This window comes from Pelodiscus sinensis, chromosome 1 (assembly GCF_049634645.1).
Source record: "Pelodiscus sinensis isolate JC-2024 chromosome 1, ASM4963464v1, whole genome shotgun sequence".
Taxonomy (NCBI): domain Eukaryota; kingdom Metazoa; phylum Chordata; order Testudines; family Trionychidae; genus Pelodiscus; species Pelodiscus sinensis.
The window spans coordinates 117,242,334-117,269,560 of NC_134711.1; the positions used below are offsets into that span (position 1 = coordinate 117,242,334).

At 41.6% G+C, this 27,227-nt stretch overlaps 1 long non-coding RNA gene across 2 annotated transcripts in view; it reads right to left on the reverse strand.

Annotated features, from left to right (window-relative positions):
- The window catches only part of LOC112545499 (uncharacterized), a 117,094-nt gene that overhangs the window by 42,826 nt on the left and 47,041 nt on the right, over window positions 1-27,227 (reverse strand). For both annotated transcript variants that reach the window (XR_012895965.1, XR_012895962.1), the window contains exon 3: window positions 21,277-21,372. This is a non-coding gene — a long non-coding RNA (uncharacterized LOC112545499). The remainder of the gene's footprint in view (window positions 1-21,276; window positions 21,373-27,227) is intronic.

A 27,227-nucleotide genomic window follows, 5' to 3' on the forward strand; every position in this document is an offset into this window, starting at 1 on the left:
ACCTTGTTGAGAGAACCTCCCTAGATACTGAACCTGTTCCTTCTGGCTGCTGACTGAAGGCTTACATATATAAATGCCTATTTGGGCATGGTTTGTTTCAAGTTTCACTGCTAAAGCACTGCAGTGGGGGCTGTGTTGGAATAAGAAGCTGAGAGAAAACTGTGAAGCCTTAGCTTAGTGTCACAAGGAATAGGGCAGGTGTAATGCACCTGAACACACCACTTGACCCATTGTTTCAGATCTCAAAACCTAAGCTGGCTCATTAGTTGGATACTGGATTCCAAGATACCTTGTGCTCAGGGGAGCTGACAGCTTCTGTGGGATTCCAAGCAAGATGTGTGTCGGGGGGGGGGGGGGGGGGGGGAGGGTCTCCATGCCTGTCAAAGGGATGGAGCTTTGGATGGGAGAAGCAGGACGAGGGGCAGCTAGTCCTCTGTGCCTCCTGGACTGTGGCACTTGGTCCCACCCCCACATCTTCAGAGCTGCACAGAGCAATGCTCTGGCAATAATTTAAAGGGCCTAGCAGTAAGAGCAAGGGAACCTGTCCCCTTTGCTCCCCCTCTTCCCAAGCACACTAAGGAGTGGCACTGGCTTAGTAAACAGAACTATTCCTTCTGTTTCATGTTTGAATCAAAATATCCTGGATGGTGCTAGGAAGCTTAGCTAACACCATGACTGTACTCTTAGAAATACCTGCGGTGGACTGGATATCTTGCTGCTATTGGTATTATAATTTGGATAAATAGTGAAACAAAAGGACTAACATTCTGTTGTCATAAAAGCAGTATTGAGAACTCCAAGCATTCAAAAAGCATGAGATGCTTCCCCAAAACCATGAGGCTGTCTTAAAAAATCACGAGTTAAAAAGAATTTGCCTTCTAAGATTTGAGCTTCTGGGACATGCGTGGGTCATGTTTTGTGACTCTTTTCCTGCAATCATCAGAGCTAAAAACTTACCAAAAATGAAGACTGAGATACTCACCAAATTCCTCTAAGACCTGGGATTATACGAAAACCACCAAATATCCTGAGACACTGAAATAGTGTCACAAGAGTTGGAATCACTGTAAAGATCTCGTAAAAGAATTAGGGGGCTATCTTAGCTCTTCTGACCAAATTCTAGTCAGGGTAATTGCATTCTACTTACTTAGCCTCCTTTTATGTTTCAGATAGGTTTGGGATTCTTCATTTCCTGACTTATACTGTTTTGTACAATGTTAGATGGCTCCTGTTCCACCCCAGAGCAGGTTGCAGTGAATCGATGCCTGGAAGGATATCCAGAAACTTCTTTGATTATTTTGGGAAACATTTGGGGATTCTTTTTCTACCTATCTTCTCCATGCAGTTTGCAGATCACCTCTGTTTACCGATCAAAAAAACCCAGAGATTTTACTATTGTTAGCCCTGCAGAACCAAATTACCTAGGAGGAGTAAACTGGATTCTGTCCTGCTTTGTTAATAAAATCAGCAATAGAGCTCTTATTGAAGAATATTTTTCCTGGTGATTTAAAGAGCACTGACTCCAATTTGTGTCATAGGACATTTCTCTTTCTACTCCTATTTTTACAACCTCCCCTCCACTTTTTATTCCACCATTTGTCTGGCATTGGTCTCTCCTTTCTCTTGGATCATTAGGGCCATCAAGCGATTACAAAATTTAATCGCAATTAATCACGTGGTTACTCGCGTGCACCTCCCCTTTGAAATGCCACGGCGGCGTTTCAATGGGGCAGCACTTCATGGAGCCCAGGATCAGCTGGAGTCCCCAGCTGACCCCGGGCTCCATGCAGCGCTACCCCTTGGAAGTGTCGTAGTGGCGTTTCCAACGGGCAGTGCATTAGGAGCCGGGGATCAGCTTGGGACTCCAGCTGATCCCCGGCTCTGCTGTTGCAAAGCCCCTTTGAAGCACCAGAGCAGTACTTCAAAGGGGCCTTGCAACACAGAGCCGGGGATCAGCTGGGCACTCCATCTGATCCCTGGATCCGCTTGCACTGCCCCTTTGAAGTGCTATTTTGGTGCTTTAAAGGGCCAGTGCATTAGCAGCCTGGGATCAGCTGGGGACTCCAACTGATCCCCAGCTCCACGTTGCAAAGCCCCTTTAAAGAGCTGCTCCAGTGCTTCAAAGGGGCTTTGCAACAGTGAAGCCGGGGATCTGATGGGGACTTCATCTGATTCCAGTCTCCACTTGCGCTGCCCCTTTGAAGCACAGGAGCAGCACTTCAAAGGTGCAGCGCAGCATTAATGCCTGCCATTAGTGAGTTAAAACAATTAATGCATTAATTCTGCCTTGCATTAATTGCAGGCGTTAACACAGGTCGATTGACAGCCCTACAAATCTTAGAGCTTTTTGTGCAAGAACCATCTCCTTCACAGCTCCTACCGCCTGGGTCAGCCTTCTTGGATGCCTCCGCCTGACTGACTCTTCCTCTGTTAGAAATCGGCTGGAGATGTTGATTGTCGAAATCAAGGGTGGGGAACCTTTGTTTGATCAGGGGCCACTGAACCACAGAGAAATCAGTTGGAGGCCACACACAGCTGAGAAGCAAAGAAAAAAAAGACACCTCACTCATAGTCAACTTGGGAGTGCTGAGGCACCGGTGGGAGGCATTGAGGCCAAGGTTTGGAGACTTGTCACAGGGCTGGAGTGCAAGCGCTGGCTCACTGCACTGCAGGGGGAAGCCCTAAACCCCACCGTGGGCTGGATCAAAGTAAGCCAGGGATTGGATCCAACAGAACACAGTTACAGCCACATTATTTGTTCTTTCCAACTATTAACAGTACTAAAGGGCAGTTAACAATACACTACATGCTTTCCTAACATCACTTTTCCATGTCTGCAATTTCTGTAGTTTCCACAGGGATGTTACTCCATCTCCCATGGGAGAAAGTGGGCTATCTGTTTTTGTATGTTTGGTGGGGGTTGGAGGGGTGGGGCAGGGAGGACATCCATGCTGTGAAAAGTTTAAAAGCCTTTATATTAGACCATATTATGTTGTGGACTAATCAATTGACAAATTCTTCATTTATAAAATAAGTCTTTCTGTAATTGCGTAAGTGTAAAAGCAAGTTGAAATTCTTCAGTAAAGTTCTGAACTCTCCGATAACTTGAAAACTGCTGACCAGATGAGCTCATAAAAAATCCCTCTCAAAAATACTGTGCAAGAAGTTTTGACAAACAAGCACCTCTGCTTGAGCTTATGTTTTGGCAAAATGTTTCTCGCTGAAGCTAGATCACCAGCATCTTTCTGACCTTTACTTACCATCCTTGACATATTTTCAGTGTCATGAAAAAGTCAAGAATTCACCTTTCAGCAAAGGCAAGCATTTTACACAGGGGGGGAATATATGATGTATAACCAGCATTCTTTACTGCCTGGTCTGTGCTGGCTCCTTTTCGCAGAATGACCCCAACATCCTCCCAGTTCTGAATTTCCCCCAAATCATCCTACAGTATAACAATCTGCAGAGGTTCCCAGATTTATGACTTTCTGTATTACTCATTTCAGGCTTGGCAAGTAAGAGCTTTGCCACTGCTATGCTGTGAGACAACACCCTGACACACTACTTGTCTGCCTCACCAGCATAACTTTCAGGATTCTGCCAATCCAAACCTAGCCTTGCAAGTAACAAATAGCGACCCCTAACTCCCAGGTACCCCAGAGACATCTCCTTGCAGTGCTAGTCCTCTCACTGAACACTGAGGGTATGTCTACACGAAGGCTATGTCTACACTATGTCCAGAGAACGTGTCTGCTCTTCTGCCTTTTTTTTTTTTTTGCAAAAGAGTAGACGTGCTCTTTCGGAAGCCCTGTCTTCCTCCTCCAACGAGGAAGAAGGATTGTTCCGAAAGAGGAGGCTTTTCCAAAATTTGGCCCATCTACACGGGTCAAATTTTGGAAAAGCTTCTTCTGAAAAAACTATTGGGAAAAGGAGCACAATTTGCTTACCTTTTTCCAATAGATCATTGTAGTGTAGACATAGCCTAGGAAATTATTTCAAAATAATAACTCCCGAAATAGCATGTCCACACTACAGAGAAGCCTCAAAATTAGTTTGAGGCAGGCTCCCTTAATGTGGTCACGCTACCTCAGTTTAGAGCCCCAGGAAGCATTGCGGAGTAATTACTTTGAATGACTCTGGGGAGTAGTTATTTCGAAATAGCAGCAGTGGAGTGTCCACACTACTGCTATTTTGAAAAAAACTATTTTGAAAAAGTGTTATTCCTCATGGAAAGCAGGAGTTATTGTGAAATAACCAGGCCATTATTTTGAAATAATGGGCTTGGTGGTGTGGGTGCTCTACTTGTTATTTCAAAATATGTGTAGACCAGGGCTCACAGATTTATTATGTTCCTTGCTCCTTTAGAGAGACAATAAAGTGTAGCTCATTAATTTATCTGGGATTGGACTAGCATTCTTATTTCAATCACAGCATTGAATTGGTTTATAGTAAAACACATTTATGAAACAAAAAAGCATAGGTGTAAGTGATACCCATAAAAATATGCTTGCAGCTGCCTGTGGTCATTCCTCTCTATCAAGCTCAAAGGTAGGCCATTCTGCCTCACTGTATCACATAGCGTAGTCAATTACTAGAGTAGGGCTCTTGTCTAGGCAAAACTCAGCACCCCTCAGTCTATAGGCTGAGCCTCCTGGCAGGGCAATCAGTAATTTACACAGTCTGGGACTTTGGCTAGCTGTACCCCTTTCCTGCTCCCCCCAACCCTGATCTCTCTCCTGGCATCTTGGAGTGCACCTTCCTCAGATCTCAGGCCTTATACTGTCACCATTCAGAGTTGAATCCCATGATTCTCCCACTCTTAGACTAAGTCATGGGCTACTATAGACTATGTATCAACCATGCTCATCCAACGGTTAGGGTTGTGAGGCATCAGATTTTTGATTGGAAGGGACTTGGTCAAAAAGGGACCCTGGCAGTTCTGATCACCACTGCCAACTGGACCATTAAAAATCCAGCTGGCAACTCAGCAGGGGCCTGGGGCTAAGGCAGGCTTCCTCCCTCCCCAGGTTCTCTCTGCCAATGGCCAACACCCTGCATACCAGCTCAGCAGCTCCCATTGGCCAGGAACCATGACCAATGGGAGCTGCAAGGGCAATGTCTATGGATATGAGTGCAGTGCACATAGCCTCCTTGGCTACCAATGCACCTAGGGTCCACAGGGACCTGATGAACACTTCCTGGGAAACATGATAAGCACCACTAGGACCACACACCTCTCAAGCATCCCAACAACCCTGCTCCAGCCTGTTGTTCCCTGTGCCAAGACTCCCTCCTAGGACTTGCACTCCCCTACACCAATGTTCCCTCTAATTTTTCCCATCCATGTGTAGAATAAATTTGCTTAGGTGCACCAAGCCATGTGCAGATGCACACCATCAGTAGAAACACATGCTGCCAGTCAAGGGCACTCTGCTAATGAGCTGGGACCATTTAAATTTCTCCTGGGTGGCCAACCAAGCACTCAGCTTACAGGGAACACTGCCTCCAAGACCCACTCCCTGCCCCAACCTTGAATCCCCTCCTACATGCCAAACCCCTTATTTCCAGTGCTACCCAAAAGTCTGCACCCCTAGTCACAATCCTTACCTCCTACACTCCAAACTACTACCCCAAACCAAAGCCCTCTCTCCCACCCTGAACTCATTTCTGGCCCCACCAGAAGCCCACACCCCAAGCCAGAGCCATGACCCTCCCTCCCACGCATCAACCCTCTACCTCAGCCTGGAGTGCCCTCTTCAATCCAAAACCCTCATCCCTGGCCCTACCCCAGAGCCTGCACCTCCAACCAGAGTCCTAATCATCCACAGCATACCAACCCCCTGACACAGTGGAGTCAGGGTGAGGGAGAGCGAGTGATAGAGGGTGGGGTGATAGAGAGAGCAAGGGCCTCAGAGAAGGGGCCTGCAGGCAGGGGCATGGCAATTTTGTGCAATTAGAAAGTTGCCACCAACAATTCCAACTGGGTTTGGTACCTGTGAGCCTTTTCTTTGGGAATCTCGGACCAGCAATGACCCCCCCCCCCCCCCCAAGCAGCCTTTTTAAAATCAAAGCATTGTGTGATCTAAACAGCTAAAACACTGCATAACAGAAAAATGGGTTTACACGCATGTCTGTCTTATATAGAGGTCTAACTTAGCTCAGACCTAACCTCTGGGAGTCTAGGTTTCCCTTAACTCTTTCTCACCATGCCTTTGAGGACCTTTCTTTACAGACAACCAAATGTAGTCTGAGAAATATTTAGGTGCTGAAAGGCCTTTGTTCTCAGTTTCCTGCATCTTCTTTCTCCTGCTGCTCAGTACTACTCCAGAGAGCTTAGCAAGGTATTGAAGGTGGAGGAGAACTAATGGTGCCTGCACTGTTCTTCAAGGGCTGGTAGATGGAAGGCCACCTAAAGTGCTGCTTTTGCCTCCTAACATGCAACAGCCTCTTCTTGAATTAACCTCATGGATTTTGTACAATAACCCTTTACATCAATCACACATGCACCCAACGATTTAGATATTGGCATAGAGAGTATAATTATTAAGTTTGCTGATGATGCCAAGGTGGGAGGAGTTGCAACTGCTTTGGAGGACAGGGTCAAAATTCAATATGATCTGGACAAACTAGAGAAATGGTCTGAGGATGAAGTTTAATAAGGACAAATGCAAAGTACTCCACTTGGGAAGGAACAATCAGTTTCACACATACAGAAAGGGAAGGGATTGTCTAGGAAGAAGTACTGCTGAAAGGGATCTAGGGGTCATAGTGGACCACAAGTTAAACATATGTCAACAGTGTGACACTGTTGCAAAAAAAGCAAACATGATTCTAAGATGCATTAAAAAGAGCGTTGTGAGCAAAACATGAGCAGTCATTCTCCAGCTCTACTCTGCACTGATTAGGCCTCAGTTGGAGTATTGTGTCCAATTCTGGGCACCACATTTCAAGAAAGATGTGGAGAAACTGGAGAAGGTCCAGAAAAGAGCAACAAAAATGATGAAAGGTCTAGAAAACATGACCTATGAGGGAAGACTTAAAGGACTGGGCTTGTATAGTTGAGAAAAGAAAAGACTGAGAGGGAACATGATAGCAATTTTCAAGTATCTAAAAGGGTGTTACAAGTATCCCAGGATACTCAAGGAGCTGATAGAGGAGGTATCTGAGCCTTTAGCTATGATCTTTGAAAAATCATGGAAGACAGGGGAGATTCCAGAAGACTGGAAAAGGGCAAATATTGTGCCCATCTATAAAAAGGGGAATAAGAACAACCCAGGAAACTACAGACCGGTCAGTTTAACGTCTGTCCCAGGGAAGATAATGGAGCAGGTAATTAAGAAAATCATATGCAAACACTTGGAAGGTAATAAAATGATAGGGAATAGCCAGCATGGGTTTGTGAAGAACAAGTCATGCCAAACTAATCTGATAGCTTTCTTTGATAGGATAACGAGCCTTGTGGATAAGGGAGAAGCGGTGCATGTCATATACCTAGACTTTAGTAAGGCATTTGATAAGGTCTCGCATTATATTCTTATTGATAAACTAGGCAAATATAACTTAGATAGGGCCACGATAAGGTGGGTGCATAATTGGCTGGATAACCGTAGTCAGAGAGTTGTTGTTAACGGTGTTAAATCCTGCTGGAAAGGGATAACAAGTGGAGTTCCATAAGAGTCTGTTTTGGGACCCGTACTGTTCAATATCTTCATCAATGATGTAGATATTGGGATAGAGAGTACACTTATTAAGTTTGCAGATGATACCAAACTGGGTGGGGTTGCAACTTCTTTGGAGGATAGGGACATAATTCAAAATGACCTTAGGAAGTTAGAGAAATGGTCAGAGGTAAACAGGATGAGGTTTAATAAAGAGAAATGAAAAGTGCTCCACTTAGGAAGGAACAATCAGTTCCATACATACAAGATGGGAAGCGACTGTCTAGGAAGGAGCATGGCGGAAAGGGATCTAGGGGTCATAGTGGACCACAAGTTGAATATGAGTCAACAGTGTGATGCTGTTGCAAAAAAAGCAAATATGATTCTAGATTGTATCAACAGGTGTGTTGTAAGCAAAACTCGTGAAGTCATTCTGCCGCTCTACTCTGCACTAGTTAGTCCTCAGCTGGAGTACTGTGTCCAGTTCTGGATGCCACATTTCAAGTAAGATGTGGAGAAATTGGAAAGGGTACAGAGAAGAGCGACAAGAATGATTAAAGGTCTAGAGAACATGACCTATGAAGCCAGGCTTCATGAACTGGGCTTGTTTAGTTTGGAAAAAAGAAGATTAAGGGGGGACATGATAGCGGTTTTCAAATATCTAAAAGGGTGTCACAAGGAGGAAGGAGAAAATTTGTTCCTCTTGGTTTCTGAGGACAGGACAAGGAGTAATGGGCTTAAAGTGCAGCAAGGGAGGTTTAGATTGGACATTAGGAAAAAATTCCTAACTGTCAGGGTGGTCAAATATTGGAATAAATTGCCAAGGGAGGTGGTGGAATCTCCCTCTCTGGAGATATTTAAGAACAGGTTAGACAGACATCTGTCAGGGATGGTGTAGATGGAGCTTGGGCCTACCTTGAGGGCGGGGAGTTGGACTCGATGACCTCTCGAGGTCCCTTCCAGTCCTATGATTCTATGATTCTAAGGAAGAAGGAGAAAAATTGTTCTCCTTGGCCTCTGATGATAGGACAAGAAGCAATGGCCTTAAATTGCAGCAAGGGAGGTTTAGGTTGGACATTAGGAAAAACTTTCTAATTGTCAGGGTAGAATAAATTCCCTAGGGAGGTTGTGGAATCTCCATCTTTAGAGATATTTAAGAACAGGTTAGACAGATACCTGTCAGGGTGATCTAGACCAGAGGTGGGCAAAAGATCCTCCATTGGCCATATCCAGCTTGCCAACTGGGTTGATCTGGCCCACAGAGGCCCTGCCGCTCCCTCACCCTCAGGCCAATTAGGGGTTGGGGTGGAGGGAAGCGCACGAAGTTTCCTCCACCCTGCCAGGAGCATGCGTGCTCCCCTGCCCTCAAGTCCTGATTGGCTCAAGGGCAGAAGGGGAGAGCATGAAGTCTCTTCCCTCTGTCAGGAGCATGGGCACCTAGAGGGAACCTCTGCAGGGGGCAAAGACTTCATGGTCTGTGGTGGGGAATCAGGGAAGTATTCTGGCTCTGCCCCTTCTGCTTGAGGTCCTGCCCCTTCTGGTGAGCCTTGGGGCCACTTCAAACATTTGTGAAGTGGCCCCTGGCAAAAAATGATTGCCCACCCCTGATCTAGACAGTGGTTGGTCCTGCTGTGAGGGCAGGGGCTGGACTCGAAGACCTGTCAAGGTCCCTTCCAGTTCTAGGAACCTATGAGTCTATGATTCAAGTCTAAGTAAATGATTCATAAATTATTACAGAGCAGCTTCATGTTCTTCACAGTAAGGCCCTAATCAAATTCCAGCTTGGGTAATTATACTCTACCTACCCACATTTCCCTTTAGTTTTAATTGCATGCATTTGTCTGTTCCACTTCTGAAAATGTAGTATGATGTTTCTCAGTGTGGTTGTTAATGTATTTCAACCCAGAGGTGGCTGCATTTTATTGGAAGGAAAATGCATCCCAATATGTATATCTACATCTATTGTATCCATTTCCTTCATAATCGATATTAATCACCCCCACCAGATATAAATAAAGGCACATGTGCATGCACACACACACACACACACACACACACACACACACACACACACACACTGAAGTGATTGTGGGATAAAGAGCATGAATGCATAAACTTCAAAATGCAAAAGACCTCAAGCCATTGTTTCAACATAATGTATCTGCATCTGATTAATTTCATTTAGTGTGATTTTGAAGTACACAATAACTCTGTCCAGCGAATCTGGACATGGAGAACATTTTCCATTAGACACATGCTCAGCTGGGCCTGATGGTTCTGCCTGTGTGGTCAGTAAATCTAAGGAAGAAGGTGAAGGGTCGTGATGCCACTGCCTCCTCATCACTCCCCTGACCTATCACATTTTTGCCTGCTCACTGTGTGAACACCTGTGGCTTACTGGCACCAGACCAGTAGTTGCAGTGTGTGAGAGCCATCTAGGCTTGGTGCTAATCTTATCCAGCCCAATATATGAGCCCTTCCAAAGGATTTCTTTCTCATGGTCCCCAGACTGCTTCTGTGGACCCAATCCTGCCCTGCTTACCTACAACCTCCACTGTTTTGCTGAAGGACTGGAACTGGTAAATCCTTACGTCAGATTCATCTGTAAGACAAACTGATCACTTCCTACTTTTAAATGTGAGCAAAATAGAAATCCTCATAATATATTACCAATTTTTAAAAATCTCCACTATGTATTCCTTTTGGAATATACTGTTTTTTCAAAAACTTTTCATAACATTACTCTACCTTATCTCCTTATAGGCCCTTCCCTCCATGTACCCTCCCACAAGCACTCACCATTATACAAAAAACAGGATTGTGGCACCCAGCACACACTGAAGGGGAAGATAGCCAGCACTAGGACCCCAGGAAGCAGTGAACGTCAGCCAAGAGAAGCAGCTCTGTACCACTTCCCTCTGAACCCGGTCTGGCCCTCTGTTTGTTGGGGGGTGCAATTCCCCCTCTCGCCCCCTTTCCCAAGCTATACCCATGGCTCCTGTGCCTGTGGGAAGACTTTGGCATCTCTGGTGCTCAACAAGGAAAACAAGTACTCCCAAAAGCAGTGGTGTTTTCTCTGTTAGAAACATGTGTTCATTAGGAAGCGAATCAAGGACAGAACAGATTTCTTATACGTTTTATATATACAAAGAGCACACATATCCTTTTGTCCTATTAAGCTGACCTATATTTGAGAGCAAGAGAACAACCAAACAAGTAAAGAAAAAAAGAAAAGTCTCCATGAGAGAGCACAGCATGGTGTGTCCCATCCATTACAGATTGCTGCAACTGTGAAAGTGGAATGGATATTTCCCAGGACAGAAGCAGAATACTTAGAAGTACAGTCCAAAGAAAGGCATCACAGAGGCGACTGTCAGGGGCAGGAGAGAAAAAAGCGCTGAAGGACAAAATATGACTGTTTAAACTACTCTTTCCTCCTGAAGCATCACTTCCTCTTTCCGTGGCAGTTGATGGGCCTTCTGCATATTTTAACCCACTGTTCTGTGGTAAATATTAAACTGGGGATAGTGCAAAATTGCAAAGGTTATTTTCCTTTTTACAATAGATTGGGTATAGAGATTGGCTGGTGTCTACATGCTGCTACCGGACGGGCAACCCAGCTTCTGAGGGATAAGAGAAAAAAATAGAGGTATAGATGATCTAAGGAACATTTTAAAATAAAGCCAGAAAAATGATGGCAGAAAACATATCAATAAAGGGAAAAGTGGTTACTAACCTTTTCTTCGCTATTTCTCTGATCCTCCTATTAATAATTTTTTTTCTGCTGCAAAGTTATAATGACCTACCCCAAATATTTTAAAGAAATTGGAAAATCAGTAAGCCATATTCCAACAGTAATAAGCAGATTTTCCCCCTCTATGTCCTCCTAAAGCACTTAAGACGAGACTTTCATAAATGGGGACCTACAATTAGGTTCCTAAATCCACACTTAGGCACCTAAATCCAAAAATCCTAGAAGCTCCTATTTGGAGCATGATGCTTTTGAAAAGCAACATAAATGGTACTCAATTAGGAATTTAAGAGCTTAATTTTGGGCCCCTGATTTTTTAACATCTTGGCCTTAAAGTGTAGAGACTAAAAGTTAAATTTTGTCTTCAATTATACCCATTATAGCCTCATTGATTTGGGGGGACGATTTAACTGAGCTGCATGTGTGTAAGTCGATCTTACAAATATGAACTGAAGGCATTTCATATTCCCTCCAGTTGGTGGTTGTAACAGAGCTGTTCTAAGAGCTTAGCCACCACAGGTCCCCGTAGAAAACCTGAAAAGGTACAGCTTTGCATTCAGCTGCAGAAAAAAAACCCCCTATGCACTTTAATAGCCTTTACTTTTATACCTACTCAATGTCAGCACCAAATTAGATGTAGATTTTCAAAATGCAATTAATTGTTTTAATGGTGCTACAAAACCACTTTCTCTATATAATAATGCATTCTAATTTTATCCCATAAAACCCAATGAGAGCTGTTTCTACTGTGTGTGCATTTGGGGAAAATCTCTAGTGAGCATGTACTAGTTGAGTTCTAGAAAGACAGATAATTTCTTTTGCTTAATAATAGTTTTCTTTTCTCTTGGCTGCAGACTCTCATAACTAGCACCATGCCAAACATTCAAAGATTGGATTATGGCCTGTCGTACTTGATTATTTTTGTCAGCATGCTGACCCAGGGTGCCCTTTTCTTGTGTTGTTCCTTCTGTTTCCATTTTTCATGTCATCCAGCTTTTCATCTTGTCAATCAGCTTTTGACTTCCTGATTAAAGTGTCTGTCACAGGAGCAGCCTGGTCTCCAGTCAGTTGTTTAATTTGTTCCTCATGGCATCCAATTGAGTTATTCATCTGGCACAGCTGTTCCCAAGTGCTTCCAGCATCACTTTTTCATGTGTTTGGGTTTAACCTCTATATATGTGTACAACAGTGTGAATTGTTCCATTCATTCTGTTGACTGTGGATTGTTTTGCCTTTGTCTAATGCCTTGACACTGCTATGTTGGTTGCTACCGTATTCTGTGGCTTAACTAGATAGGCAAAGGCAATGTTTCAGCTCGGTGTTACGGTAAAAAGTATAACCAAATGGACTAGTTTTCAAGCATTGTAACAGGCCCAGTTTAGCAAGTAAGAACATGCTGGAATGGAATGAGAAATTCAAGTATTTGAGATTTGAATCCATCCAAAAAAATAACATTGATGATCCATGGTAGAGGGAGAGAAATACTATTTTGCCAGCAGTTGGCCTTCATTCAAAATCAGTTTGCTTCATTATCATGGAGATATTCTCTCTCAGCCAAATCCAGCCTTAGTGTAACCTGACTGTAACTTTCATTGACTTAAGCAGGAGTTTACATGCTTATAGCAGGGCTATATTTAATGCTCTCTAAAATAGTGCAGGTGGCCAATCAGACCAATGGAATTTAAGTCAACTTGGAGATGTGGCAGTTTGAATTGCAATAGCTTGTTGTGTTACTTTATTCAGTGCTATAGCAGGGAGGTAATTGGAGTCGGTGATTTTAGTATTAAATTTTAACTAACATTTGTTCTGTCTGTGAGCGCTCTGCCTCAGTTTCCCCAACCAGAAATTGTTATACACACATCAAAACAGTGCATGAGATTTAATTTTTATCAAGTGATTTGAGATGGAAAGCCCTACATAAATGTTTTGCGTGATAAATTATTATCATTCATAATTATTGGAAGCCGATATAATGCAACAGACCCTTGAAAGATTTAGCAGAAAAAACATTTAAAGAAGAAAAGTAATTTTATGATCATCAACACTTGTAGTTATGTGGGCTAAATTAAAGGTAATCAAAACTCATGTTTCAGGGCACAAAGTGATTACCATTGGGGGTCATAAAGGATTCTGTTGTTAATCCCAAACACAGCATTGCATCGCTGACAACGTGGCATTACATTTTTTTTTCACCTGCAGCATCAAGTATTGGTATTTGCTGAAATCAGGATTACCTCGTAATCTGATCTGATATGGCAATTCTCATGTTTTAGTGTAAAAGAACACATAACCTGGTAGATTTTCTGCAGATTATTGCATCTTCCCTTCCATTTCTCCACAGTCACATCAAAACTTGAAGTGGGGTCACTCCAAAGCAGAGAGTTTTTAGTGGCGTTTTATATACCAGGAGATTTTTTATTGAAATAAAATATTTGCTCAGTCGAGTCCTTGCTGTAAATGTATCTACCTCATAAAACTGCCAACTCCACTGGCGCTCATTGGCACATGCCCTGGAATTCTCAGCTGAGAGGCCAAAGATTCAATGGACAAGGCGACTGAGCTGCCCTTTCATCCCCACAGGTGGTCCTTCCAACTCCGCAGTGAGGCACATTGTTGGAGTAGCGTCGTACCTGTTCCATGGATAAACAAATGACTTCAGTTTCCACCGTCTTCATGCCAAAGCCTCTCAGGACCATTAAACTCTTTATTAAAGAATCTCAACTTTTTATTTAGGAAACTGCATTCTTTCCAGCTCTTGATTTTATAGTTATTAAAGTGTATTAATGCTAAATATAGACAGCATACGATCACAAAGTGTCTCTAACGCAGTTTGGTTGGTGAGCTAGGATGCATCTATACTCCATGAAGCAGTGACCTCTGTTTCCTGCTGCTCTGTCACTGGGAATATAAGCACAGTCATGAGACTGTTTTGAACATAAGCTGGTTTTAACCACTGTTAATTTTTTTCAACCTGTTGTGGATTTGTTTGCAAAGGATTGTTACTGAAAAGTACTGGTGTGAAATCCATGCTCTTCTGGAACAAATGTGAAAGTGCTATACATTTTAGGGTTACTTTTTTTTAAAGTCCAGTCCAGTAGGAGTGCTCACAAAACTGCTCATCTGGCAGGAAATTACTGCATTTACACAAACAGGTGAGCATCTGCAGCCAAGGGTCAATGTGGGAAGACAGAGTGGTAGTACTCATCCAACCACCACCTACAAAATAAATTCTGCCCACGCGAGTCACCAAAATGAGATGCCACTCCAACAAGATTGTGCAGCTATTCAAAACAGGATTGTGTGTGTCGCTTGGCTCAGTTGGGCTCCTTGAGTTTGGCTTTCTAAGCTTTGGACTCTACTAGGCTCCTTGGTTTCAGCAACACTTATGCATTCTCTAATACAGAAGAAGCCATCCTTCACATGCCAACTTGTCGCATAAGAAAGAGACTGCATCCACAGTTACTTGTGCAGCTCTGAATCTACTTCTCCTTTATTATGCGAGGTATGATATTTTAAATTATCATCACAGGTCACCTTTAACACCTTCCTAAGATGAATAGGGCAGTTCATACTTTTCATAGTTATTTTCCAAAGCTTGTTACAGACTCATCTTCACCTGGTTTTACTGAGTTTGTGTTTTTGAGGTTTTCTTTGCAAACAAAATCAGCTAGCCATGTACTTTTTAAAAACCTGAGGTTTTGGAGAACCTCATGGATAATAGAACTAGCTGGCCAACATGCATAGTGGAACTATGCTATACAGAGGAAAATGATTGAGGGTAAGAACTACTTCAAGAGAGGTGATCAGTGTATGGGTGCATGTCAGATATTTCCGAGCCACGGAAAATGAATGGCCAAGCATGCACTTACTAGGGCTGTACAAATAATTTGCACAGAACCCAGCTGAAATCACACTGGAACTTGTGTTCTATGGCATTTGTGAAAATTAGCTCATGTTTATGAGCCTGAACTGATGATGTTTGTACATAGAGTAGGGTGTATTTAGCTGTGTTAGGCTGTGATGCCTTTTGTTTTGTATGCTGCAAGTTTACTGCTGACCTGTGAACAGCTAAGAAGCCACTTTATTCTTCAAGCTCAGTGTGGACTGTAAAAAGAGTCACATAGAGAGTGGTCCCCACTGACTTTTTATTTTTCGTCTTTCTTATGTTGTTGTTTTCAGTGTACAGCAAATGTCATTCCGACAGATAGTATGCATTATGCTCTTTATTCCATTAACAGTACAATTCCTGCCTTCTAAAAATGCGTAAACTCCATACATCTCATCCCTTTACCTTTTGCCATCTTTGGGGAAAGTCTGATATATTAAGATGTTTACTGAACATAGGGAACAAGCTACCTTCCCCAGGGTAACTGAATTTAGGTTGGCTCATGAGACACTAGTCCTATACAAAAGGAAAAGAGCTTCAGGGCACATATAAATATGCAGTATATACACACAGTTACCATTCCAGCCAGAAGAAATACATATGTTTAACAAGCCCATTTAGAATGCAACTAGGTTTAGTTTCTGCTGCATTAATAACCCCTGCAATTAAGTAATTTTGGTAGCCAGATAACTTGCATTCCTTGCAATGCCTAAAGAACAGATATGAGCAGGTACTTAACCCCTTAGCAATCAGCATATATGAGATCAGGGAGGCTGTAGTTGTCAACCTTTGGATGTAGTTTTGCTTCCTCTGTTACATCAGGAGGTGATAAAATGAAACAGTATGGCTGAATATTAAAAAGTCTGGAAAACTTTATGACTATACTTATAATAACCACCTTATGTTTAAATAATTTATTTCATACAATCTATAACTTCACCTTCCGCTGAAATACAGCCACCTATGGGCTGAAATATGGCAGCTGTTTAAGCAAGAATTTAAAATGGAAGATATAGAAGAATGCCATATCCCTCTGAAATGCTGGGGCAATAATTTAAAGTGGGAGGTATAGAAGACTATATATGGGGCACTTTATGTAGCAAGAACCTGAGTTGGAATTTGGTCATTGTGTTCTATTCACTGACTTTTAATTTATTTTATCCTAAAATAAGGATAATTATTATTCACTATTTGTTTTACAGTAGTGGCTGGAGGCCACAATTTCACCACGTGCTTGGCGCTGAATAAATATACTGAAAGACGCATTAACCCCCTCTTCCCAGAGAGTTTCCATTGTATAGCCATGACCCTGTCATCTTTTTAATGTTAGGCCAAATTCTGGAGTCCTTACGACTGTTCCCTCACCCACAACAGCAGTGTTATCCTGAGTAAGGGATGGGAGGCCACTAATATAGACAGGACGCTGATTTCACGGGTGGAGTAGGTTGTGCAGAAGGTGGAGGACAGGCGCAAAGATTCAGGCACAACTATATGATTACTGGAACTGGAACTAGAGGACTAACATGGATAGTGGAACTAAGATCTACCAAGAGAAAGGGTTGAGAGTAAGACCTAGCCCTGATCCACTTGGCACCAGTCATAGGAGTTGGGCTGGCAGAGGGAAAACACGCTGCACTCTCAAAAAAGGCTGCATGCAGGGCCGACTTATCCATTAGGCACAGTAGGCACAGTGCCTAGGGCCCACGGTACTTTTAGGGGCCCACAAAAATGTTTTAATTTCTTTTAAAATCAGAAGAAAAAAAATGAACTCTTAGGATCGAAGAAAATGTTTTTTGACTGCGTTGGTATAAAGACGAATATAATCCAGCCTGGATTATATTTGTCTTTATACCAATGCAATTGTAAAATATAATTTTTAATATTTTTTTTTTTTATGGAGGAAGGGGCCCACAAAGGCCAAAGTGCCTAGGGCCCATGAAAGTCATAATGCGGCCCTGGCTGCATGACTGGCTTCTTTAGGTAATGTCCCCCCAGAACTAATGGAGATGCTATCCCTCCTATAAGTACAGTGCCTCTGGGTGCAGTCATTATGCAGAGCTTTGTGGTCCCTCATGCCACTGAAAATGCAGGCATTGGCTTACGGCCACAATCTCACCCTTGCACCTAATGCATTCACTTCATATTGCAAAATACTGGCACTCTTCTATGCTCATAATGATTTTTCATACAAATGTTTGATCGCCTCACCCTCTTGTATCCCCATGGCTATGAGACACAGTGCTGGACTGGGTAATATTTTAATGCATTCAATTCCATTTAGAATTCTACAGGAAAAGTGAGAAATACTCTTGTTCCTTTTTTCTTGCAGCCCCTCCCCCCCCTTGTGAATAGAGCCTTTAATGAATGCTCAAGTTTAAATGAATGGTGTATTTCTTGGCTGGATGTCAAAGGCTTAACAGAACTTGCACTATAGTCTTCTCACAGGAAAAAACAAATAGTTTCACACTGAGGTATTTGGAAACAGGTGTGCTGAACAATTATAGAACATTATGGCTCTTGGGGGTACCCTTCCAAGAAATTGAGATCTAAAAACGTAAAGGAACACTGTCACATTGATAAAATAACCACTCCTGAATCCCACTAGTAAGGGAGAAGTTGACTGAAGCACGGAGAGAAGATGTGATTACTATTATGTCAGGGCATGAAGCAGCTAGAATTGTTGCCAATAGCCATGGAGAGAAAACAATACATAAACTTCAGTCAGAACTTAGTTTGGAAGAACTGGAAGACATCCTCAGCTTAGCTGTTAACTATCACTGCCCTGTGTCAAGTGAGCCCTCCTGACACACACTCCACTGGCCAGCCAAGTGCTTGACAGAGTGATCTCTCCTTGTTTAATATCAACATCTGCTTCACACCTCTGCAGAATTAAGCAAGAACCTTCTTCCCTGCAGCTCTTCTTACATAGAAAAACCTTCCCATAGCTCCATCTCACCAGCCCTCCATATGATTTCCAAATTCAGGGGAAGATTTATCTTTTCCCCTTTGATTATGCACATAAACCCTAAGTTTATAGATTCCTATCTTATATAATTCTTATTAATGCAACATTTTACTCCCCCCTCATTTGTAACAAGTTGCCAGACGCAGTTCTAAGAACTTCCAAATACTATGAAAAAGGCACATAGGACAAGGCCCCCCCAAGCCATCATGTCCATCAAACTGGCTTATTCTCCCTTCCCCCTGCTTTTGCAAAAGTTTTTTTATCCCTTGAAATGTCTGGATAGACAACATTTACCAGTGCCTTTTAATTTCTCTGATGCCTGCTTCTTTGAAACCAATATTTTTGGAAATATGCAATTGCAGTACTATTGCAATTTTCAGACCACAGGTCCATTAAATCAATAACTGATACCTCAGTGTAAAGTGAGCCCACTGTCTTATTCTCCATAATCCACAAGTCTAATTATGTAAAGCTATACATGGATAATTCCTTCCTGAATCTTACCTGCAATTGGAGTATGTCCTTATTATGTTAGCATATATGCCTACAAATTTTATTACTGGTCATGAAATTATTCATATGTCCCTATTTGCCTCTATGACGTCATGTGGCAGTGGATTTGTGGGACAGTTCTAACGTTGAAGGATGAAAACACCTTATGCCATTTTTGAAGTTTTAGGAGATGGGAGATACCTCAAGACTGTCCTATGAATTCTACAGTGTAAGACATTTATATATTTCTGAAGAGTTGTGTGTCTTATTCAAAGTCAGTTCTGCTCAACAGTCTGGCTCAACAACATCCCTCCTTAAGATTTCCTATCTTAGCTTCACCTTTGCTTGTGTAATTGTGAAACCAGTGCCAGGAATTAAATACCAGATGTAATCAAGCATAATTCTTCACTCTTCTATAGTGCCTTTCACAGTGCTTCCTTTCCATGGTGACATTCATTCAAGGAGTTCAAAAAGCTCTCTAAAGCAGGTGAATACTACTCATTTTTACAAACAGGGGACCAGCCTGCACACTCATTTACAGCACAGCAAGTCAGGAGTAACTCCACTGATGACAATGTAAGTTCACCTGTGTGAGTGGTGGAAGAATTGGGCAGAAGGCATCTGAGCCAAAGAGAGATGAATTGGGCTGAACAATAGTAACAGAGGAAGTCAGCATCAGCTAAAGTAATGCAATGTAGGTATCCTGACCTTTAGTCTCCCCTTCTTTAACTCTTAGGCAATAATGCCACTCTGTTTATACTAGGTGTACTGTGAGATGAGTAAATGGTATGAATGCTAACAAAATGCAAGCTAGCTCTTGGGGTCCAGCCAGCCCTTCCTCACCTCCTGCAAGCCTCCAACAAACCAAAATTAGATCATCAGCCACATGAAATGCCTAAGTAGCAAAATAATACATGATTAACACCAAGACAGTCTCCTGTTCTCTCTGTGATCCTACTTAGACTCATCAGGGTCTGATGACCAGACATACATTTTTAGGGCTTTACTGATCCTGCTAACTTGTCCAATGGGTCTGGGCCTCATTAATGATTAGTTTGCATTTTGAGTTCTAACAAGAGCTATCCAGAAGAAAGTTTTTTGTAAGAAATTTCTCAAAAGCTGTATATTTTCCCCACTGAAACCCTCCCCCCCAAAAAAAGTCTTCAATCATCTCTAGTTCCCTCTATAAACAAAACGTTATTGCTAAGCAGAATAGCAAGATACAATTCTCTTTAAAATGTAGGTCTCCATCAGGCTTCCTGCTCTTTCCCCTGAGCTCATCAGTGCCAAAAGGCTATTCCACTACTCCTATTGGAAAATCTTAACTTTTAAAATTAGACTTTAACCAGATAAATTTTGATCATGTTCACGAGACTTCAATTAGCATAGTCCAGTAAGCTAAATTTTAACTCCCTCTCTTTGTTTTGCAATGTAAAAAAAAACCAAAAAAACAAAAAGCACAGAACCATTAGACTTTTTCTAAACTCTGGCGAACACTTCTTCTAGGAGACATGGTGATACTTAAGTGTTTTGTAAAGTGCTTTGAGATCGACTGATAATAGCATTATCTAAATAAAAGGTATCAATACTAGAGTGTAATGATTCAGGAAACCCTAGTTCAATGGAATCCAAATTTGATTGGAAAAGTCTACCTCCTCCCCAGACCTACTCCACCAATTTTAACAACATGAATCCTTGCTTATGGATATTAGAGGATGGACAAAGGCTTGCATACAGTGGAAATTGCAACCTTAACTATGGGACATATATTGTCACTCTATAACATTAAATTATCCATACAGACACACATAAATATACACTCTTGCTCTCTCACACATATTACACAAGTTCTTTAGGATTCTTTGTGCAGAAAGAGGCTATATATATGCAAGTCGTTATCTCTGAATACTAAATTCATTACAATCAGAAATTCCCCCACACACATTTTCAGAGGGTTACCAGATATGCTTTTAATTTGGGTCCTTCTGGCTTGTCAAAATAAAAGCTCTTTTCCTAACTTTTATTGAGGCCCTATGCTTAATTGTATTCATTATTATCAAGTCTAGAAATTGACTGATATATTTAAATTAGCTGAAATAAAAAGGTTTGAAGCAACTGAAGTCTCTTCGACAAACTGAAGGGAAAAAATCTCCAAAAGAATACGAAAGCAATAGTGAGCAAAGCAATAAAGAAGAAAGATTTTTAAACTAATAAAGTTGTGAATTGAATCTTTTTCTTAATTAGTCTTCCTTTCAAAGAATTAGTGCATAAAAGACTTAAATAAGATAAAGTAAAATTTAAATATAACAAATTCATTATAAATAAGATTTAAATTAGTCTTTCCTTTGGACCACGGTAATTTTGTTATATATGTTTGAATATTCTCATTTTCTTGTTTGCCTCCTCTTATATCATCTCCATCAGGAGATCTGATTTTGAATATTGTTCAATGTTATTAAGTACAATCCAGGTACAGTAATGCATTGCCCTAATTGTTTCATGACAGAAATTCACTGATACTGACCTGAAGATGGGTGTTCCAAGGCAGGCAGGCAAGAAAGAAGGAAGGTTGATCCTCTGACTGGGATTCAGGAGATCTGGATTCAGTTACACTGACCTCCTAAAAATCGTAAGTTTCCATTAGAAATTAATTTATGCCTAGATCTTCAAAGGCATTTAGATACCTCGTGTCTATTGATTTCAATGGGAGTGAGGTGCCTACCTAGCTTTGAGGATCTAGGCCTTAGTCTCTCTGTGCCTCAACTCTCTATCCTTTCCCCCCATTGTTTTTCTTGCTGTTTAAATTATTAACTGGTTAGGGCAGGACATTCTGTTACTTTGTGTTTCCAGAGTAATTAGAACAATGGGGACCTGATTATATTTTTTTATTTTATTTTGATAAGTAGTTCACTCTCTCAGTACTCCTTGCTTCTTCATACAGATCCACACACAACCCAATACTTTGAGGGGGAGATACACCCTTGACAAGATACACCTGTATAGGCTTGCTTCACAAATTCTCAACTGTTTCCCACAGGCCACTTTCCCTCCCTCAGCAACCATCTTCTTCTGTCTCCTTGGAATTTTCCCTCTAGTGAATCCTAGAATGGGGTAGGGCTGGTTCTGAGGGCATTCCTAACCACCTCTATTTTGTTAATCTATTGGCGCACAGCAAGCTATGTGTCAATTTCTTAATTTATTAGGTTTTTTTTAAATGTCATTGTCTATTACACAGGCTGTACTGTATTCAAGCCTGTGAAAATGATTTGATACAACTTTAAAAACTGTGATGTCACAGAAAGAGGTGATGTCATAAAGAACCACCCCTTTTGCACATGACAAGTTTAGTAAGGAACATAAATGATTCTCTGGTGGATGGATCAATGGGCTAGATAATGTGATGACCCTAGTCTTAATCTGACTGAGGCACCACAGACTGTGTGACTGTGGATGTTGTATCAACAAAGCGATAAAATTAGCCAGTAGACGTTAAAAAAAAAAGTCAAAAGCCACCGCTCAGATCTATTTTCTTGGGTGAATAAATTACTAAAACAACACAACTAACCATGGGGGTAAACACACTGTGCTGATATGGAGAAAGCAGAAAAGAAGAAAAGAAAGAACAAAATGAGATCTGTAAGTATATTGGTAATACAAAAAATACACTGAGTTATACTAAAAGAAGCAAGTCCAGCTAGAACAAAGGAAAGTCAAGATGCCCCAAAGATGGTAAGCAGAAAGGAGTACTCAAAAAGAAAAACAAAATCATCTAATGCTCTTTTCCTCTCAAAGTGCTTTAAAGGCTATATAGATTTTACCTCATGCTCCGTAAGAGTGCAATGTTGCAATTATTTAAGAGTGCACAGCAACACTCTGGAACAAATCTTAATTGAATAAGTGAAGAACGGCATAGACAATATAAACTGGATGCGGGGATTTAGGGAGTCTGATTTGGTTCTTTATAACAGACTTAATACCTCCTATTTTTCCAAAAAGCATGTGTGACCAACTATAGTTAGAGCCTCACCTTTATATATCATCTAAAAAAAATACCTGCAGCTGTACAGTCCCTCTTAACCTTTGCTGGGCCATCGTTTCACAGTGACTAATGGCATCTCCACTTAGGGATAAGAAACCCACAGCTAGCCCAGGTCAGCTAATTTGGGCTCTTGAAACTCAGACTCTGGGGCTTAAAAATGACTGTAGAGATGTTTGGGCTGGAGCATAAACTCTGAGGCTATCAGGGTCCACCTTGAGCCTGAACATCTATATAACAATTTTTCAGCCCTGTGGATTTTTTTTTTAATCGCTGTGTAGACATATTCTAAGGGTATGTCTACACAGTAGGACTTAACTCAAAATATGCTATGCAAATTGAGCTACATCAATTGCATAGCTTATTTCGAAATAACTTATTTTGAAATTGAGAGCGTCTACACAGCACTTATTTCAAAATAGAGCACTCTTCCTCTGACTTCCCTTACTCCTTGTACAATGAGGGTTACAGGAATCAGAGTAAAAAGCCCTCCAGCTTGACAGTATTTCAACATTATTTCAAAATAACTGCCTGCCGTGTAGACACAAACTAAGTTATTTGCAATAACGCTAGTGTGACGGCGCGTTGTGGACCCCCCCGATCCTGCACCCCTGTAGCAGCAAGATGAGATTCTGCCAGCCAGTAGAATAGAGAGGGTTTATTGCTTCTCCAGGATACGGAACAGCATAGACATGATGTGGTTACAGGAGTCAGGGCCAGACAGCCTCAGACTCCTTGGGGGTAGGGGTCCACTGCCCCCCTCAACCTCCAGTTGTGGGTGAGTCAGTGGGAATCACACATCTCAGCATAGGGGAACCTCAGGTTACAAAGCAGACAGCACCCCTACTACTAGTTATTTCAAAATAAAGTTGCTGTGTAGACATATGCTAAGAGAGGAGAATGATACTTGTAGAGTCATCAGATCACTTTCTGCTGCCCTCTTTGTTTCTTATCCATATTGGCCATACCATGCCTGGCTTAGCTTGACAGACAGAATAAGATTGCAAGCCAAGATGGCATTGTTTGGAATGTTCTTCTGGAAGAGAGAGGGATGACACCACAACAGTGGCAAGAGAACAAGCCAAGTGGCTATTGTGGGAGGAAATGAAAGAGAAAACAATGCACAGCAAAGTCAATGTTAGTTGTGACGCAGGAGAGAGGAGAAAGTAGCTCCAAAGTGCTTTCTGAGCAAAAAATAAAAAGAAGCATTGAACGCACATATTAATGAACCAGAAACAATACTTAAGAACAACCCATTATCATTATCCAGCTCAAAAGAACATACAGTATTAACACATCAGATTTCTCTATGACAAGAGTGAGCTTGCTCCCTCCCCTGTCCTGTTCCCAGTTTACTTTTGTGACTAGGACTGGAAAAAGAGAGTGTTTAAAGAAAATGAACTCTGAGAAAACTATAATTGCGGTTCTAAAAAAAAATCCAGCAACTGTACCAAAGAAGTTTAAAGAAACAAGAGTTAAAAACCAAGCAATGAAGACTCAATAAAATTGACAGGAGGAGAAGATAACAAGGAAGAATTTTAAAAATCCCACTTGCTGGGCAAGAGAGGACAATATTTACAGATCTGCCTTCCTTTAGGGGCATATTGAAATGCTCGAGGAGGACTTCATATTCTTATGGAATTGCCAGGAGGCTTCCTGGTGACTATCCATTTTCCTCCTAATATATAATCCTTTTTTCCTGGGGAAGCACCTAAGGCTTTGTGTTCGGAAGGAAGGAAGGAAGGACGGAAGGAATCTCTTTACTGTGAATGAGATATTAGTTTAAAATGGGATACATTCTTTACTGAGTATTGTATCCTGTATGTAGATGGAGGTGGTTTGTTGATCCAAGAAGTCTTTTCCATCTTTAACTACCATGACTGACAAAATGGCAATCCAGCCAAATTACATTTTTCTTTTAATACATTGCCAGAATATAAACTGTTATTTAGTAACTCCTGCATGGTACATGAAACCAATTCTGCATGATGAGATTATCTATGCTAATAAAGTTAAAGTAGCCCCAGAAGTAGTTACAGTCAAAAAAGTGCCTCTAAAAATGACAGTATCAGGGTGCGCCATTAATTCTTGCTCAGTGACTTCATATCAAATTTACTCATTTTACAAGTGAAAGGATGTTGTTTTATTTTCTAAATGTCAGCACTACAATTCACCCTGAGATTTGAACATTAGGCTGGGTTTCTTTTCGTCACCACTGGCTAGATAGATAGATAGATAGATAGATAGATAGATAGATAGATAGATAGATAGATAGATGAAATTTGACAATTAATTTTATAGATGATGCAAGGGTCAAAAGAGGAACACAGCCCTTTTGATTCTGCAGGCCTTACAGGAGTAAAAACCTTTTGTCAGAGAAGTGAATGGGTGACATTCCAGTCTTATTGAAGTCAATGGGGGATTTGATTCCAAGGGAGTCGGGATTTCACCCAATATATGCATAGGACTAGTTATACAGGTAGCAGTTTTTGACAGTCACTTTTTGGATTCTAATCATGTGTTAAAAAAGAAAAAGTATATGTATGCAAAGTACAATAATGTATATATTTATACAATGTTTAATGGGCCTTGACCAGCTTTGCCTGTAAGCACTACAACAAAACAAATGTTAAACAATAACAAAGCCAAGGTCAGATTTATTGTAGTTTTGCAACTCTAGGAAATCGTGCCCACTTACATACCAAGTCTAAATTTGGCCCTACATACTGATTTAGTCAGAGAAATGTTATGTTGTTACTAATGATGCTTAGCATACCTATTTGGCAAAGACAAATATATATTACTAAAAGCCGACATGCGTATTTTGGAAGCACTCTGGTCTTTTATTTAACAATTAGTGATAGGCTCATAGAAAGGTTTAGCTCAGTTTGATTATTCAAAATTAATTTGATTTTTGGGTCAAAGTCTGTGTGGACTTACACTCATTGCAACTCCAAAAGGGAATGGGATTGTACAAATTGTAAGACAATATAGAATTTGTCCTGTATGTTTATCCAAATTCATAAAGCTTCTTGGTTGAGAGACTGCGCTGGAATTCATGCAAGAACATGCTGACTCTTGAGGTTTCCAATATTTCCTGCTTATGGCTTAATCTGAAACACCATGATATTTTGTACTTCAGTTTCCAATTCAGGGAGAGGCAATAGGGAGGGAGAATAGCAGAGGGACACAAAAATGGGGAGGGAGTGTGCCACAGAATTAACAATTGTTTTCAAATCTTACTCCTGCTGGATTCAGATCTGTTCTTTTATATGTATTATCATTTCACTCTTCCTGTAGCCGTAAACCCACTCAAACCTCGGGAACTTTCAAGGGCTTGCCTTTCACAAATTACAATTCATTCAATTGTGAATAATTTCAAGCAAAAAAATAGTAACTGGATGATATGAAATCATTAAGGCATAATTAGGCAGATTTGTCATTATACATCAGTGTTTCACAAAGTGTGGACATACCCATATAGGGGCTCAAAGAACTAGCAGGAGTCATTATGGAAGACAAGAACACATTAAGATAGGTATCTATTTAACAATACATGTTGGTTGTGCAGGGGAAGCATGGCTATTTTCATTTTCCTGACAGGCAGTTTAATTTTCAAAAGTATGGGAAGATATTGTCATACATCATGAACCCATGCAGAAGAATGCTGCTACCTGCCACAGATGCAAAGGTCTGTAGAATTTAATTTGCATATCGTCAGTTATCCTGTCATGCGTGACATTGCAAGACCTACAAGCACTTCCTAATTTGTTACACTTCTCTAGGGCAAGTTACTAGCTTTCTGTGAGGTAACTAAAGGAGGACTGGAGTAGACCTATGCTGAGCATGGTTATATGCAGGGGCAGATGACTGTTTTGCGGGGCCCCGGGCAGCATAACTCCGCGGGGCCCTCCCTTTGCCACGGCGCATGCACCGTGACGCCATGTGCGGTGGCGCCACGGCACATGCACAGGGCTTTTTTAAGCGCGGGGCCCAGGGCGGCCGCCCCGTTCGCCCTGCCCTATATCCGCCCCTGGTTATATGTTCAGAGCCACCCTGCCAGTATACTCTAGGAGGGCTATAGAAGTGTGAGGAATGCATTCCCATTCCTCTGAAAAGATGCAACAGTCACTTCCAGATAGTGCATGCTGCACAGAAACCAGCTGGCTGAATGCCTGACTATGACTCCATGCTTTAGCCACTAGCCAACCCAGCATCCCATCCTAACCTTCTCCAAAATATTACATAAAGATCCTGCTCATGTGGGAGGAAGAAAGCTCTCTACACCATTTCCTTTCCAATCTTCTTGTGCACTCGAACAAGGCAGACTCTGAACCCTAGTATCGTGTAGGTGATTAGGTTTCTGACTAGGTATGAACTACAGAACAAGTAAACATTGCTTTTTTACTAGAACAGAGCTTGGCCACTTTGTGGAGGTT